This window comes from Acinonyx jubatus, chromosome B1, assembly GCF_027475565.1.
Source record: "Acinonyx jubatus isolate Ajub_Pintada_27869175 chromosome B1, VMU_Ajub_asm_v1.0, whole genome shotgun sequence".
In the NCBI taxonomy this organism is placed as follows: domain Eukaryota; kingdom Metazoa; phylum Chordata; class Mammalia; order Carnivora; family Felidae; genus Acinonyx; species Acinonyx jubatus.
In genome coordinates, this window is record NC_069382.1 from 64,811,077 (window position 1) to 64,824,557 (window position 13,481).

The following is a 13,481-nucleotide window of genomic DNA, read 5'->3' on the forward strand; positions in this document are numbered from 1 at the left end:
GAAGTGGTGTAAGTAAGATAAAGTGCTGAAGTGTACTGAAACATATGTAAAAGTTAAAGGATGCAGTAATCCTAAAATGAAAAGCTGGAAATATTTGATAACCCTGGATATCAGTTCTTACTGATTCTCATTGAAAACGTGAATTCCACAATGCTGTTTTTAAAGTTTGGGGGGAGTAGTAGCACTTGACTAGTCTTCACTGTATATCAAGAACAATTTAATTATTTACACAGTGACTTTTGGTTTTTCGTTTTTTGTTTTTACACTATAGGCAAACCAAGATAGATTAATAGATAGAGTTTGCATACATGTTAACAATAATTAGCATAACAATGGAAAATTGTATTTATATTAAGGTACTTTGGAATAATTTATGTATGTTTAAATTGCTTAAATACTTCTTAAAATCGACTATTTATGCTTTATAAAGCATAAATATGCTTTATATGCTTTATATGATTTATGATTTGTATATGCTTTATAAATCATATACGAAATATGATTTATATATGCTTTATAAGTCACCAAAGAATCAAAGCTCAACAGGATTTAAGTCAGCACTGAAACCACTATTTTTTTCTATCTTCTATCTTCAATGTTATATATATGCACATTTATATATTGCTTTCAAAAAGACAGGAAATAGGATATGTACTTGATGTAAAAAGATCTCTTTTGAATTATGCCTCTTCCATCTATCAGTGGTCTGATATTACGGAAATTACTTAAATTCCTGAAAATCCATATAAATATGAATAGTAATGTTCTTGTCATATGATAATTTTATATTAAAACATTAAATTAGATTTTATGTAAGTTTTGAGAAAGCAAAATAATATATGTGAAATAGTTGCAGGTGATGAAGCTTTAAGCCAAGATATCAGTATGCTCTTCAGATTTAATTACATTGCGTTTCCATTTTCAATTAAAAGGCAGGATAGCAAGATGCAGAGTGACTCTATAAACAGTTAACCCCTTAAAAAATGTCACAATCAAGGATAGACACCTTTCAAAGACAACAACAGGAAAGCAGCATTATTATTCTACGTTTGTAGGAAGAAATTGAAACACAAAGAACTTAAGAACTAAGTGGCTGAGTTTATAATCAAAGCTATGTCAGACTGTGAAGGCTTTGTGTTTTCCACTAAACTTCACTCTGTAATAGGAATTATTTTGTGTACTTACGGTGGCAATGAGAAGATATTATGGTTTATCAGAAAAGAAATTATATTTATATTCTTCTATATCTATATTACATTAATATTGTCATATATTAATTTACAAATACCATATATAAGCTAGAAAGAGATACACATCACAGAAGGGACTACATAAAATATTAAGTAAGTTAGAATATAATCTCATTTGGGAAATCATGAAGACTTTTTGAAGGTGGTAGCAACTGAATTAGTCTCCAGGATGAGTGGATATGGACTTCGGGCAATAAAAGATGGGAAACTGGACAAAAAAGTATAGCATAAATAAAAACTCAAGTGTATCACATACCAGGGTATTTACGGAAATTAATTCAACTGTAAGGTCTGTTCCAGTATTGAAATTCTATGAAAATATATACATTATTATTATTATTTTACTAACTTGTTTTTTTAAGCAATCAGTCTAATCTACCAGCTCCAATCTCTCACCCTTCTACTAGGCAGATACTTGGATTTGACTAAATAAAAGTAATTGAAACTTGTAGCAAGAGCAGAACATATTTTTAATGGCATGCAATTTATCAAGCATCAGTAAGATAATTAAATAGATGTTTGTGAGAATTTTTATTAAAAATATTGTTGATGATGAAATGGTGGAGCTAGAAACTAAAACAATAAAAATAAAGTAGGAATATATGTTATTTTTATGACAGTACAGCAAAGACTGAATAATGATCCCTGGCAATATCAGTAAATAAGAATCTTGTCTAGAATGCTGCTGCTTACCCTATCACAGGGAAAAAATGATACTGTGTTTTGAGATATGATTTGATGTTGCTAAGGAAGGCAAGGTAGATCAGTATATTGTTCTGATAAAGAAAATTTTGCAATTCAGAAATTTGTATAATCAGTAAAAGCATTCAATAGAGAAATAATAAAATGTTGTCTGTGAAGGATCTAAAGTATACTAGAAACTGTTGAAGTTGGATGGAAAAAATCTATATGATTTGGGTTAACTCTTAGAAGTAACAATTTTATGGAAATTATATATAGTAAAGGCAATGAATTTAATGAATGTTATAATGTTTCTGCCATGAGGTCAAAATTATGCATCACACCCAAGGTCTACATTTTTAATATTCTGAGTCATAAAGAGATATTAAGTAATGAAAGCACTTGGCAATCAGCAATCATATTATGAGCTTTTTTCCTTTTTGTGTAATTGCAAAACTATCCCTTAATAATGATAAAATAATGTTCATGTAGTCATTTAGAGAAGATAATGTTTTTCTAAGTAATGCTGGAATTATATGGAATATTTTAATATTTTTTGTGGTCTTACCAAGCGATTTTCTGGAAAGTATCACATTTTCAGTGTTGCACCTTGCTTAAATAGGTCATCAGACTATATAATGATCCCTTAGAGGTAGAAGAACTAATTTGTGTGGATAGTGTCTAGATTAGCAAAAAGTATTTATACTTCTTGAATAGAAAACATGTATCTATTTCTTTCTTTCCATCTATTATAATACTTTACAACTAAACCCAATTTGGTTTTGTGAAGGTTTGTGGCAGGCTTTTAATAATGGCATAATTTCAAAAAGTCTCTGCATTATAAAATACTAAGGTAGTGTCATGAATAAAAATGTGTAACAATAGTGAGAAAAGCAATCTATTCGAAAATCATGTATTAAGTACTTATGTGTATAGAATGCTGTGATAGTTAAACCAACTTAGAAAGACTGTTTTCTTTCCCTTAGGAATATATAATCTCAGACAGACGATAAAAATGACAGATCTAGTAAGGGTAAAATAATCTTTTTTTTTTATATCCAGAATGATTCCTCCAGATAACTCTTAAAATGAAAACCTAGAAAACTAAACAGTCCCTAAATGAATGTTCAAAACAATAAACGAAGTCGAGAGAAGTTAAAAAACAAAAACAAAAACAAAAAAAACTTCTCTTAATCCATTAATTATTTACTGGTAGATACAAGAATAGAGAGAGTTGCATTTTATTATTCTTTCTGCCATAGTATAAAATGGAAGAAAGTAGAGCAAAATGTAATGTGCAAACAAGAAAAGGTTAATGATAAAAATAGTACATTATCAACCATTATAACACTAGTAAATTGTTATTACAGTTGGTAATAAGGTTTTCTGTAAAATAGCCTTTTTTCCCCTTTTTGGATAAGAAGAGGGATTATTTTAATATTTGACTATAGGCATTGGATGCTATTCTTAATTTTTCTGCAGAAATTTGGGTATTATTAAAAAGATATTTAAAATAAATCCTCAGTGTGAGCATCAAGCATTCTAAACCATGCATTGTTTTATTAATAAATTTGGAAATCTATTTTATGGGATCAAATTTTAAATGAGGTCGGTGACACAGTTTTGAATACTTAGAGGAAATACTAAATCCTCTGGTCAGATGGCAAATTCTTTCACCCAGGCATTTTGTTGTCTTGAATAATTTCAGTTAAATGTATAGATTTTTCAGTGCAAAGGTTTCTTATAGAATTAAAAATGAGTAAACAGTGCCATTATTGACCATAAAGACTGGAATTAACATATGAGAAAACAGCACTTTATTTTCTTCGCACTCAAAATTAAATTAAAATCTTTGTTTGATTTGCATGGAGCACTATATTTTTGCCTTAAGTCTATATAGGTAAATGCAATTTATTTGTTATCAAACATGACCATACACTGAATTGAGGCATTTAATTTTCATAAATGATACTCAGATAAATATATGTTTACCTATTTTTGCAGTCAAACTCAGTTAAGATAATAAATTTTTATTAAATGATTATTGGTTTTAGGAATTAGTTGTTTTTATTTCTAGCTAACAAAAAGTGGTGCAATTGGCTATCCAGAGAAAGAATATTTGTTTAGAATGCTTTCTATGTACTTTATTTTCTGAGTTAAATTATAAATTGCTCTGACTATAGTGCTAAGTCTTAAAATTATATGAAATGAAGAGTTTGCAATTCTGATAGATTCTTAAAATTCTATTAAATGGTTACGTGTTGCAGTTCCTAAAGCCATGTATAAGTCCTTCAAGATATGTATGTATTCTAATAGTTCAAGTTCTAATGTTACATTTAAATAAATCTCTATCAATTCTAAATGATCTTTATGTGTGGAAAGTTCCCTAAAGAAATGTGCTTCTACTAGGCAAGAAAAAATTAGTTTTTTGCAAGCATAATGCATCAACTGTGAGCATTTATATTGAAACTAATTGTATAATAGCTCTCTCTCCATTCTTAAAAAGAATAGATAATTAGGATTCTAAAATTTTAAAATACTAAAAAAATACATGGCACAGTTATTTTAAATTACCTAAGTATTCATGATTATATTTAAAATGTCATATTTCTTTATATGAAACACTTCTTAATGGAATATAGATTTGATAATGACATTAGGAGGAAAAAATCATTTTCTAGGAAGTCACAATTTCTATAATAAAAATATTACTTATTGGAACCATCTAATAATCACAGCAATGAAATATGAATATTATATTAATATTTATAGATTTTAGGTCATTAGTATATAAAAGACATTTATTTGAGAAAAATAACAGAGTTTAGTGAGAAGAATTAAAACTATTACAGTAATATGGGTTAAAGGTGAAAGGGTCAGGATTAAAAGAGAACAGTAATAATACAGAGAGGTGGTCATATTTGGGCAGTAACTTACAAGCAGAATCATTTCAACTTGAGTGATTACATATACATGAGATAGAGACAGTAGGGTCAAGGATAATGTCCAGCTATCTAGCTTGCATACTGAGGTGAACAATGGTACTATTCATTAAAGTGGGGCACACAGTAAGATAAGCAAGTTTGGGAACATATACTGAGTTGGATTTTCAGCATATTGGCATATTTACATAGAAACATGTGGTTGGAGAATATTGTGGCCTAGATCTCAAGTAGGAGTTCAGGGACACAAATAGAAATATGGGGCATACAGTTAAAACCTGTGCTGGCAGGTAATGGGGTACCCAAGGTGAGTATGTAAAAACAGAAGAGATGAGCAAAAGAGCAACAGGGAACTAAAACTTAAAATTAAGTAATGAAATTAAAAACCAAACAAACGGGCACCTGAGTGGCTCAGTCGGTTAAGTGCCTGACTCGATTTCGGCACAGGTCATGATCTCATGGTTCATGAAATCAAGTCCCACCTTGGGTGTAGAGTGCACAGCCTGCTTGGGATTCTCTCTCTCCCTCTCTCTCTGCCCTCCCCCACTTTCTCACATACACATGCACATGCTGTCTCTCCTAAAATAAATAAACTTTAATAACTTAATGAATAAATAAAAACAAACAACAACAACAAAAACAAAAATGCTTAGAGAAATAGGGAATAAACCAAAGGACTATGTATTTATAAAACTTTACTATAATTTGTTGATGAGCAATTTCCATGACTGAGTTCAAAACAAGAGATATATGACAGATAAAGAAATGGCTACCAGTTTTGATCAAAAGGAGGTGTGGGTGACTTTGGTCACAGCACTTTCAGCGGAGATGTAGGGGTAGAAGCAAAAGTTCTGGTGGTTGAGAGGTTAAATGTAGGGGAAAAAAGTAAAAGAAAAAAATGTGGAGGAAACTAGTGGAGCACACAAGCATACATCAAGTATATATTTAGATCAAATCCAAAATAGGTAACTTGTATATGGTTTTAGTAGTTAACATGATGGTTGCCTCTGGAGGAATTGGTGGGTGATGGGGTGAGAACACAAGGTGAGAAGAAGGCTTCCATGGTACTCACAGCATTCTACTTTTTAACCTGACAAAAATCCTACACTCATTTGGGAAATTCTGTATTAGACATTGCTACACCTACTATAGCATAGGCCCATGTACAGATCATTGTAGTATGAGACCTCACAGCAACTTAAATTGCCTAGCACATGGGGGAAATAACTTTTTTACTACATACTTTGATTAAAAAAATTAACTCACTTGTTTGTATACTTGTAATTTTCTGTTAGAGTTTATAGATATGCCCTGACAGTTTAGGTAAATAAAGGTCAGCATCATTCACTTACACGTAATTTCCACTTTATGTTCTAAGTTCTTTAGACCTTTTAGGGAAAGGACTGTCCAAAATGATTGCTGAGACCCAACCTATAGACACATATTCCAAAAGGACAGATTTTGTCCTAAACGAGATAAATTGCACATACCAACTGTTAATAGACAACAGGTAAAGCAATACCAACTTGAAGTTTAATTTTAAAAATAATGAAAGTCTTATGTTTTTTTTTTTCCATTTGAAGATGACCCTTCCCTCCAGATTGCTACGATTATCTTAATCTTTTGTAGCTAGTGCACATTTATGTTTCTCCTTTTACCTATAGCCTCCATAATGATTTCTCACTGGTAGTTTTCTCATTGGTAGCCTCCATAATGATTTCTCACTGGTCACTTGCTGACCTAACTACTTGGAACTCATAAAAGCAGAAATAGGTATTTTAGCTTCTCTTTTATTTCAAGTGAAAACCTCGTATTTATTTCTTAAAGTATTGACTCTGTGTCATATAGATATTGAGAATAGGGCCTTTTGTGATGCAAAATAAAATTGAAATAAGAAACAATAAAATAGAAATTGATTAATCGTTCTTATTTTTCCATGCTGTACCCTGTCTTGTCAATCATGACTTAGTGGATCTGACTTAAAATTACTTTCCTCTGACTTCAGCATGGTATTCAGCAATAGAGTTTGCCTAAGGCTGTTTTGGACTTTCAAAATCATTTCTGTAATTCATGGGTACTTTGGCTTTGTTAACCCCGTGTTCTTTATACTAATTTCTCAGAAACTCCTTGAATTGAGCCTTGCGTTGTGCTTCTGTGGTTCTGAACTCTATCTGGATGGCATCTTCTTCATAATGGAGTTCTTGTGGAGATCGCCAGCTTCACTGCTGCCCCAGTGTCATTTGGGCACGACGGTATTGCTGCAGCCTGGCATCAAGGCCTTAGCTTCAATTTACTGTATCTCAGGGACACCTGGATAGCTCAGCCAATAGAACATAGGACTGTTAATCTTAGGGTCTTAAATTCAAGCCCTATGTTGGGTGTGGAGCCCACTTAAAAAAAATAGAAAGTATCTCATATTTCTGAACTGAGTTTCTACCAGTGGGATTTGATTTTAACAGGCTAAATCTTGTTCAATAATTTAAAACAATTTGAATGTAATGTATCATGTTTTAATTTGTAGCTGTTTTTGAATTCTCTAGTTAAGGTTAGTCTGAGAATGCATTTCATTTACATTTACCAGGTGAAAGTTTCTTTATAGGATTCTGCTCTGTCAAATGATCCACCATGGAGACATTTATCTACAAAGTGAATGTTATGATATATAAAACCAAGTGCTTTTTAAATAGATAAGATAATCATACATGTTTAGGCAATTAATCTTTAATTTTTTTTAATTCAAGGATTTGAAAGCTAGCACTTAGAAAACACATTTAGTTAAATGTATTTTAATATATAGTTGTTATTACCTTCACATTTTTTTTTTTAAACCAGCCAGAGGCTTATCCTCTTAGTTAAGAGAGTCCTATCACTTTCATATTGTGGTCACATGGCTATAACCAGATAAAACAAGAAGTTTTAAGTAGGCCTTATCAATAACATGTAGAAACAATAAGACTTAAGCTGTATAATATTAGTTTGAATCTATTTGTCTTGTTAAAAAAGAGGAAATGAATCAGAACAAGAGAAATGGAATTTTGAATTTTAATAAATTTTAAGCCAAATCACATATTAATAAAGTTTGGCCAACAAACTTCAATTTTATTAAGTACCATAATTCCATATCCTTTTTAACAATGACAATTTATTTTGGTTCTTGCAGTAGTTAAAACAGAAAGGCACAAAAGAGAAAATAGGAATCAATTTTAGTTCCATCATTTAGGTATAATCACTTTGATATACATATATGCACATATTTTATGAAAATGTGACTATATTAATATATCCTCAAGATTTACTTTAATTATTCCTAATTTTAATTAATTAGGGTAAGGTATCTCAGTATTGATTAGCTTAACATATTTTTAATGGCTTGCATTGTGTGAAGTTACCATAATTATAAAAATTATAATCATAACACTCCATTTATTACTATTACCAAGCTATTATTTCTCTTTGAAGACCAACATTGTGCATTTAACATATAATACATGCAAAAATGGTAGTCATCCTAGAAACGTTTAATTTTCTAGCAGTCACATTAAAAAAAAAAGAAACAAGTAGGGCGCCTGGGTGGCTCAGTAGGTTAGGTGTCCGACTTCAGCTTAGGTTATGATCTCCAGGTGGGTGAGTTCAAGCCCAGTATCTGACTCTCCTTCCAACACAGCCTGTTTCAGATCCTCTGTCCCCACCTCACTCTGCCTTTTCCCTGCTTGCACTCTCTCTCTCAAAAATAAATAAACATTTAAAAAAACGATTTAAAAGAAACACATAAATTGATTTTATTAACACTTTATTTATCCCTATAGACCAAAAAAATATTATTATCACAACATATGATCATTATGAAAATGAAGGAAATACATTATCGTCTCTTCGTATCAAGTTTTAAAATCTAGCATATATTTTATTTTATTTTAATTTATTTATTATATTGTACTCATTTTTTAATTTTATATTTTGATTTATATTAGGATATTATACAATTTTCAAATTAACAACAGAATATTTTTAGTATGTGATTTTGAAGCATAACGAAATATAAATCTAGCATATATTTTACACCTACAACATATCTCATTTCTCATTTTGGACTATCTACATTCTGAATGCTCAGTAGTCATTGACTACCGTCTTGGACAGTATTATATTAGAGTGTTAAAATCTCTACCTAAAATTCTATTCTAGTGTTTCTATAATAAAACTGTATTTATCCAGGGACAACATAGGTGTGTATGTAGGAAATCTACAGATTCTATCTATCATCTATCTATCGATCTATTTTTTATGATTAAAGTATAATCGGCATACAATGTTATATTAATTTCAAGTGTACAGCATATTTATTTGACAATTCAGTTATTTTGAATAGGAGGTTAAGCACATATTCTACTTGTAAATAAACAACAGAGTATGAATTTCATGCTAATATCTATTTTTCAGGAAGCCAGAAAAGTATACATTTATAGGATAAATGTAGTCATCTAAGCAACATAATTATATCCTCAACATAACTAAGATGTTTATTTTAAAAACATAATTCAATAATATATATGTAATGCCACCCACCTTAAACCACTCTCTCCCAAATGTGTTATCAAAGGATCATTTAAATCATATATCCTCTGCCCAGAGTTAGCACCTTAATTTTTTTTTCTGAATTTTTAATAATCTCATTATTAAGGTCTATTTTTCCCCTCTGATTTAAATTTTTTTTTCAACGTTTATTTATTTTTTTGGGGACAGAGAGAGACAGAGCATGAATGGGGGAGGGGCAGAGAGAGAGGGAGACACAGAATCGGAAACAGGCTTCAGGCTCTGAGCCATCAGCCCAGAGCCTGACACGGGGCTCGAACTCAGGGACCGCGAGATCGTGACCTGGCTGAAGTCCGACGCCCAACCGACTGCGCCACCCAGGCGCCCCTTTCCCCTCTGATTTAAAACAAATGCACCAATCATATACATCTTCCAGTGAGAAGCTGTTCAATCTGAGAATGAAAGGTATTACTGAGTGAGTTTAGTCTAACACTAAGCAATGAAACACTTTCAAAGAGCCTGTAAGACCTTATGCACCACAAGGATTAATGTTTATATTCATTTTTTTTGAAGTATTAAAAACAGCTCTGGAGTACTTTTACCTCTGAGAATCCTAGGGGATTTAATGCACTACACTGAACATAACCCAATATTCTTTAATGCTTAGGAGTTACTGAAATATCTTGTAGTGCCTCAGGGTCACCACAATAAAAGAAAAATGCATGTACATATGTAAGTATTTATTGTTAACAAGGTATATGCCAAATACCTTATTAACACATCTTACAGTTATTCAGTCCTGATACTTTGTATGGCAATTCCTTTTACAGATATTCCAAAACCAATAACAAATTAGTTTGTAACAAACACTTTAAGAATTGACAGAATAAATTAATACACATCCATTGTTATACTTTTATACAAGTAATTGATTCGATGAATATTACCTATATAAATTATATATGCCTGACACTGTGTTTAGTAATGCTCAATCTTTTGATTGTTTATTTTATTCAAAAACAGTCTTTCATTTCTTAAGGAAATCCTATTACAACTCTCTCCTTTAGTTTATAATAGACTTATAATAAGTCTGTAGTAAGTCTTAGTATAAGTTTATAATGGACTAACTCTGTAGTGCTATATGATGAATGAATATTTAGCATAATCTACCATTGATATCATTAGCAGATTTTGGAATGATAATTTCTTATAAAATATATTTATCTTATAATTCTAATGAATATTCATTATATCTTTAGGTGACGATTTAAAAAATAGATCAAGGAGTACCTGGGTGGCTTAGTTGCTTAAGTGTCTGATTTCGACTCAGGTCATGATCTCATGGTTCTTGGGTTTGAACCCCACATTGAGTTCTGCACCGACAGTGGGGAGCTTGCTTGGGATTCTCTCTCTCTCCCTCTGCCTCTTTCTCTCTCTCTCAAAATAAATAAATAAACTTTAAATAAAATAAAATAAGAAAATGAAAAGTAGATTGAAATTAAATAGATTTCTTAACAAAGAGGGAAAGGAGACATTACACCAAGTTCTGTTTAGCTGCCTGATTGAGGATTTTGTGAGGCATGGAATACTATATATCATCTGCAATGTGCTCACTGGGTAATGTGTTCATCCTAATGGAAATTGTTCCTATAAAAAGGAAGGAAATTGCAGTAAACTTGTTACTGATCATTTAAGTAATGCAAATAGGCCCTTGGTGGTGGTGACCAGATAAGATGGGAAAAAAGCATCAATGATGTTTAAATGGAAGCTACAGATTGCAAATCATCTTGAGAGGTAGTTTACATTTATAGCAACTGCCTGGAGGACAGAGTAGGATAACTCTTTCTTCTGACTGTTGCTATAATTGGTCATTAATTATAGTAATATATTATTAAATAAATCAGAAAATTAGACATTTTAGTATATGGTATATTGTACTTAGTCTATTCCTAAAAGATAAATATTTTCAACTAAACATAAAATTTAAAAAGACAAGATAGGATGAAAAAAGGGGAAAGCAAGCCAGAGAAGCAGACAGAGAGACAGACAGTGACATAAGAAAAAAGACAGAGATAAGAGATTGAAGAGAGAAAGATGAAAGCCAGGCAAAGAAGAGTAAATGTGGTTTATTTTATGCAAGTATTTTGCAGTTTAAAATTTAGCTGTGCAGTGATCCAGGGGTACACTTTTACATATTTCGATTAATATTTCCATTACAGTTACTAACTTTATACACAACAACCAACATGTGTTATACTCTTATGTGACATTCACAAGGCTAGTCACTACAAATATAAAAATAGATAAGAGAGCTTTCTTCTCAACTCCAGGAAATTAAACAAAAGAAAACAATTAGAAAATAATATGGCATGGAGCAAAAGTGACTTGTATAAAATACAAGAAAAAAAAGGCCACTCTAAGGGATGGATTCTAAGCAGAAATAACTTCTGAATTAAGCATACCCTCATATAGGAGTTCTGGATGAGAAAATCAAACCATGTGCTTTTCTGCTAAGCAGAGCATATCAGCAAAGACTGAGGTGTGGGAAATTACAAGCAATGTCAGAGTTAAGGGAGATGGAGTGAAAAGGGGGAATTAGTAAAAAAAAAAAAAAAAAAAAAAGCTTAGGAGGGAACTAAGAAGAGCTAGATTTTGAAACTCCATGAATGCAACACTGAGGAACTGAGATAATCTGTATAGTGGTAGGCAAGAAAGATACTGGTAGAAATATGGAATTGTCAGATCTAAATTTGGAAAGATCACTTAGAAAGCTGAGAGCAAAAGGCAGTTAAGAAACAAGATTGGGCACATTAGTGCAATCAGTGGTGTGTTGAAGTCAGTGATTAAGTTTTCAGAAATTTTACTGTTGAGTTGATATCATTGAAGACTAGGAAGTGGCCCATGGTGGGAACCTTTACACCACAGACATTGATTAGTGCTACAAGTGAAAGCCCTACCCCCAATTCCAAACCCACTCCAGCTCAGAGATCTGCATTGTTTTTGTTTTGTTTTGTTTGTTTTGTAATATTTACCAGAAGACTACTGACTAAAGGCTGCAATCCTCTAGTGATAAATTTTGAGAGACTGAACAAGGATAATTGGGTAATTAAGAGGGTGTTGATTAAAAAAATATGTATTTAAAAGAAAAGACCTAAAACACTAAGGCTGACAATTGCTAGAAAAGAATCTTAGAAGATACACATTTTGCAATCCAAAATTAGTAATAATCAGATCAATAAAATTGCTGTGATCTATAAAAAAGACATCTAAGAAAGTTAATTCGTGATAATTCTTGTTTTTTTCAACTTCAAATTCAAAAATATTCTCTTTATCTCTAGAAATCTTAATGTGGCATTTCATTGTAGTATAAATAATTTATATATGTGATGTAATAGATTTTTGATGATAGAAAGAAGTCATGAGCAATTTGTTACAAAATTTTTGACCTACTAAAGCATAAAAAGTATACCAGTCTTTTTTGTTACTGATGAAAAATGGAGATTGAAATGATATCAAACTAAATTAGATTAGCAAACTAAAGATCTGAACCAGTGATTGCCTTTAAATCATTTCCATTGACACAATTCATTTTATTAGAATAATCTTTTATAAGAATTTCCTATGTTAGCAATCTGAAAACTACCTAAGTGACAGCTTAACGTTTCTTTTAATGATTGCATCTTTGCTATAATATATGAGTTGGTAACATTTTCTTTGATAGCAAGAGTTTATCTTACTTCTATATTGAGTGAGATTATTAACTTATGGGTTGACACATTTCTCATATAAAGGATATTATTTTTGTGACGTCTCATTAAAAGTGCAGATTATTTTCCTGCCCTTTGTAGATATTTTGGCACTCAACTAAAAATCTATAATTAAATATTAACACCTTTTAACTATGTTTTAACAACAAATGAAAGTGCTATATACACCACTCCTCTATAGACCCACTTGTTATTATCACCCCATATTGTAACTGAACAGCTTCATATTAATACCATGTTTGAAAAAGATTTCATATTACCACTGAATTCTTAGACTTCATAACTTAAAAAGTAGTACATTTTCACAT

At 31.2% G+C, this 13,481-nt stretch overlaps 1 protein-coding gene across 3 annotated transcripts in view; it reads left to right on the forward strand.

The window, feature by feature from the left end:
- FSTL5 (follistatin like 5) overlaps window positions 1-13,481 on the forward strand; it is a 781,763-nt gene that overhangs the window by 449,348 nt on the left and 318,934 nt on the right. The window lies entirely within an intron of this gene.